Genomic DNA, 5,373 nt, shown 5'->3' on the forward strand with positions numbered 1-5,373 from the left:
TCCTCATCCCAGTTTTTCCTTCCCATTGAATAAATTATTTCCCTTTCACAGTATCTATTGTACCTTTCAGATTTCATTTACTCTTTTTTCTTTTTTTTTTGAGAGAGGATCTCACTATGCAGTTTGGCTTTGTGCTCAATTTTGTAGTCCCCAGGTTGGTCTTGAACCTCAGAGATCCTCCTGGCTCAATCTTGAGAGTACTAGGATTACAGGCATGTGCCATCACACTCGATTTATTTACTCTTTCAGGTTCTCACACTAGTGAAATAATACAATGTTTGCATATGTGGATCTGATTTATTTCACTTACCAAGAGAGTCTCTAGTTGCAAGCACTTATCTACAAAAGCTCTGAATTTATCTATTTTTTTTATAGCTGAGTAAAACTGCATTGCGTAAAAATACCGTATCTTTTTTTTATCCATTTCTCAATTGAAGAACATTTGAGTTTTCAAGATTTAGCTATGACAAATTTTGCTGCTATAAGCATAGGTGCACATATATCACTTTGGTATGGTGATTTCAGTTCTTTTTTAAAAATACCTGGGGTGGGGGGGAATAGCTGGCTTGAATGGCACCTCCCATACTAGCTTTTTGAGGAACCTCCATACTCATTTCCATAATGATTGTCCAGCTTGCACTCCCACCGAGTGAAGAAGGCTTCTTGTTTCCCCACAGCCTAGCCAGCATTTGTTATTGGCTGACTTCTTGATGATAGCCATTCTTTCTGGTATAAGATGGCATCTCAATGTTGTTTTAATTTGCATCTCTTGAATGACCAATTATGTTGAACATTTTTTCATATATTTATTTGCCATTTGTATCTCTTCACTTGTGAAGTATATATTCATCTCAAATGCCCATTTTTGGACTGAGTCTTCAAATTTTGGAGGCCTGTTATTTTGTAATCTGTTCTTCATAGGAGTCCTTTGTCTGAAGAACAATCTGCTATAAGTTTTTCCCAACTTATGGGCTTTCTTTTTACTCTCTTGGTGATTTCTTCGCTGTTCAGAAACTTTTCAACAAGATGAGGTCCCAATTGTTGATTCTTTGTAGTATTTCCCGTGCAGTTTGATTTTTGTTCATGAACTCTCTACCTACCCCTTATGTCCTTATGGTTTCTAACTACTTTCTCGTCCAAAAGATTTAGTGTTTCAGTTTAATAGTTAAATCTTTGATTCATTTTGACTGTATTTTAGTGCATGGTGATAGATATGGGTTAGTTTTAGCTTTCAGTACATGGAAAGCCAGTTTTTCCAGCATCATTTATTAAAGAAGCTATCTCTTTTAAAGAATAAATTTGGCCCCTTTGTAAAAGATAACACAGCTGAGTGTGTTTGTAGTTGTGCTCCATCTTATATTCTGTTCCACTGAGCCTCAGGTGTGTTTTTTTTGCCACTATAATTTCAAGTCAGGGATTGTAGTGTCTCCTGCCTTTTCTTTGTTGCCTAGGATTGCTTTTGAAATTCTGTGTCTCTTCTGGTTCCAGATGAATTTTAGGAATATTTTCTCTAGATATGTGAGGTATACTAATGGCATTTTAATTAGGATTGAATTAAATCTGTATAACAATTTTTGGAGTATGATCATTTTTACAGTGTTGGTTCTTCTTATTCATGAGCAAAGAATATCTTTCCAATTTCTTAAGTCTTCTTGATACAGAGAGAAAAACTGATCTCGGGTGGGTGACATCCAAATGATACAGGGAACCTGTATAATGACAGGTTCTCTATGTATAATGACATAGAGAAAAATGATCTCCCAACCTGACGTGGTCTAGTTCGTGTTCTCTAAAACTGAAGAATGAATTTTAGGAACAAACAGGTTATGAGCAAAATATATTTATTGAGGGAAAGAAAGCTCCTGTCCAAGAGAGGGACAGGAGGGAGACCGGCGCACCTTGTCCCCAGGAAACTGTCTCTTCCAGGGACTTTTATAGTGTAAAACCATGCGGGGCTAAGGTGGAGAACATGGGAACTTGCTTAGGTGGATGTGGGGTGGGACAAAACTATGGTCAACCAATGAGATTACAAGCACCATTGCTCAGGTAAAATTGATTAAGCCCAGGACCAAATCGAAAAGGGAGTCATGTAATGTAAAATAGGACCTTATCTGTGAGCCATCAGATAATGATTCTTCCTGGCTTACTTAGGGTAATAATCAATCCCGGATGCTAATCTTTAGGGAGGTTAGCTTATGCTTGCTCTTTGATCTTTAGGTCTGGCTCACAGCAGGAGCTTCTGTCCCTCTCAGATTCTAAGGTATCTTGCCTTCAGTGTTATCTCCTTTGAGGGCCTGGCCCTGTACGACTTCCTATAATATCTCTATCTAATTTGGCTGCCTGCAACACTCTTTGATCTCTTTTTTCAGAGTACTATAATTTTCACTTTATAAATCTTTTACTTCCTGTGTTAGATTGATTCCTAAGTATTTCATTTTTTAGGTGATATTGTGAAAGCTGTGCTTTCTATAATTGCTCTCTCAGTGCATTCCCTGTTTGTATAGTAATGCTATTGATTTGCGAGTGTTGGCTTTGTATCCTGCTATTCTACTGAATTTGGTTATAAAATCTACAATTCACCAGTGAAGTTTTTGGGGTCTTCTATATACAGTATCATGTCTTTTGCAAATAATGATAATTTCACTTCTTCCTATCCAGTCATTACTCCTTTTACTATTTTCTCTTGTCTAATTGTTCTGTCTGTTTCCAGACATGGATATCCTTGTCTTGTTCCTGATTTTAAAGTGAATGCCTTCAATTTTTGCCCATTTGGTATGTTGTTGGATGTTGGTTTCTCACAAATGGCCTTTATCAGGTTGAGGTGAAGACTATTTATTCCAAATATCTGTAGAGTTTTTAAAACATTTATTTATTTATTTATTTTACAGGATTGCACTATGCAGCTCAGACTTGCAGTGATCCTCCTGTCTCAGCCTCCCCAGCATTGGGATTATGGGCATGTGTCACCATACCTGGTTTTGGTGGCTGATTCAGCACCTGGGACTGGGACACCCTGTAGTTCCAGGGATTGAACATGGGTCCTTGTGCTTGCCAGGTGGCACTTAGACTGCTGACCTATTTCCTTAGGACCCTGTAGGATTTTCTTTTTTAATCATTGATAAGTGTTGGGACTTTCTCAAAAGCACTTTCTGCATCAATTGAGGTGATCACATGATTTTTGTTTTTGGTTTTGTTGATGTGGTGTACTACATATATGGATTTGTGTATGTTGAACCATCATCCCTGCATTCCTGGGATGAATCCCACTTGGTCATAATGTATAATCTTTTTGATGATTTGTTACATTCTGTTTGCTAGTCTTTTACTGAGAATTTTTGCAGCTATGTTCACAGGCCTACAGTTCTCTTTTTTGGCTGGGTCCTTCTCTGGTTTTAGAATCAGAATAGTGCTTTCCCCCAGACTTCAGTTTGAGAGACTTGCTTCTCTTTCATTTTCATTGAAGAATTTGAGAAGAGTTGGCATTAGATCTTCTCTAAATTTCTTGTAGAATTCAAGTGTGAATTCATCAGGGCCTGGACTTTTCCCAAAATATGAAATTCTTCATGAATTTGCATGTCATTCCTTATGCAGGGGCCATGCTAATCTTCTCTGTATTATTTCAATTTTGATATATGTACTGCTGAAGTGAGCACTGGAGAGTTTTTCATTGGACAAAATTATATATTTATTTGGTTCTTGTAAGTCACCAAAAATTTAGAGATAATAACTGAAGCTAGAAAGACTTCTAACAAAATGTCAGACTCCATCAATAAAGGGGCTTAAGAGACAGTGGGTTACAACTGTAATCCCTTAAAAATAGTTTCTAAACTTACCTGTCAGCTGTAATGCTCATACTTTGATTACACATGTTCTAATTTCTCAGAAAATTTGTTCTTGCCTAAAGGATGCCAAACCCTAAATAATCATACAGATAAAACTTATAACAAATATGTTAGTTTCCTTTTAAAATCTTTTTGCAAGATTCACCAGATTTTTTTTTGATGGAACCGGGGATAGAACTCAGGCCCTTGTGCTTGCCAGGGAAGCGCTTATTCTACTGAGCCATCTCCCTGGCCCCAATTCACCAGATCTTGTCCAGTGAGAGGGTTATATAACACATATCAAGGCCTTAAATAACTATAGTCAGCTGGCCTTGAATGACATCACAAGTGGTTTCTCTCTCCCCTCCCGGCAAAAAAAAAAAACATTTAATGGAACAGATCATCCTCCAAAATCAAATGACATTTGTCTCAGTTACTTATTACTCATTGCTGTGACAAAATACCTGACACCCTAACTTAAGGAAGGAAAGGTTTATTTAGCTCACAGTTGGTGGAGGTTTTAGTCTATATTTTAGTCTCTATTCGGCTGGTTCCTAGGCAGAGTAGCACATTGCAGAGACCAACAATTTATGGCAGCAGTAAACAGCAAAGCAAAGGGAGCAGATGCATCTGTGGCTTCTTGCAAGCCTCTCTCCCTACCTTCCATGCTGACTGGGAAGACCAGAGCTGCTCTGAGGAAGTGACATGGCTGCAAAGATCAAGCACATCCAAGGAAGTGGCATGCAGAATCCTTCCTCAACACCTTTATGTACACTTTTTGTGCTGAGTCACTCTAAAGTTGGGCTTCTACACCCTAGGGTGATGGGCCCTCCTCCCTTCCAAGGAGGGGCCTCCATGCTAAGCCACTCTAGCCAACCTTTGACCCCTGAGGTTCATAAAATGCTTCAACCAGCACAACATTAAACATTCTAACAGTAACATAGGAGGTACTTGCACAATTATAAAAACTGAATGTTGTGTGTACATTCCTGATCCTTCTACTGATATCTCAAAAGCTGCTCAAGATATTAGATGACAAATCAATGAATGACATGTCAGACTCACAAATTCCCTAGACTTTATCATTATCCTCTTTATGGGAGGCCATTATTGGATCCTTTTGGTTTAAATCTTTATTGACTATATTTATTATTGTCCTGTTGATCCTATTATTTGGCCCATGCATACTTAATTTTTTCTTTGGCTTTGTCTCCTCCTGTCTTAAAGCTATATGCCTACCCAACATGAAAATGCTTGGTGTCCGGTGAGGACCTTAGATCCTCTGTAGAGTATCTCTAACTGCTGATCAACAGTTATGACCCCTTTCAACTTGAAGAAGCCAGATTGGTCATCACCCATTACTCCCTCATGGCAGTTCAGAGTATTTATTCAAAGGGGGGAATATTATAGGTAGCTAAATTAGATAAAATGTTATAGGCAGTCAGATAGGGTTAGGCCCTCAAAGTGCCAGTGCAGAAGATGAGATAACTTGCAACTGTGGGGGAGTCAGGCACCTCTACTATAGACCAGACCTCAAGACAAAAGATAAAAC

General features: G+C 38.3%; 1 non-coding gene across 1 annotated transcript; it reads right to left on the reverse strand.

Moving 5' to 3' along the window:
- Positions 1-3,545: 3,545 nt before the first annotated feature.
- Positions 3,546-3,653, reverse strand: LOC111818351. Its single transcript, XR_002822370.1, has one exon. It is a non-coding gene; the product is annotated as a U6 spliceosomal RNA (small nuclear RNA).
- Between the last annotated feature and the right edge of the window lie 1,720 nt (positions 3,654-5,373).

This window comes from Octodon degus, unplaced genomic scaffold, assembly GCF_000260255.1.
Source record: "Octodon degus isolate 3935 unplaced genomic scaffold, OctDeg1.0 scaffold00088, whole genome shotgun sequence".
Classification (NCBI taxonomy): Eukaryota; Metazoa; Chordata; class Mammalia; order Rodentia; family Octodontidae; genus Octodon; species Octodon degus.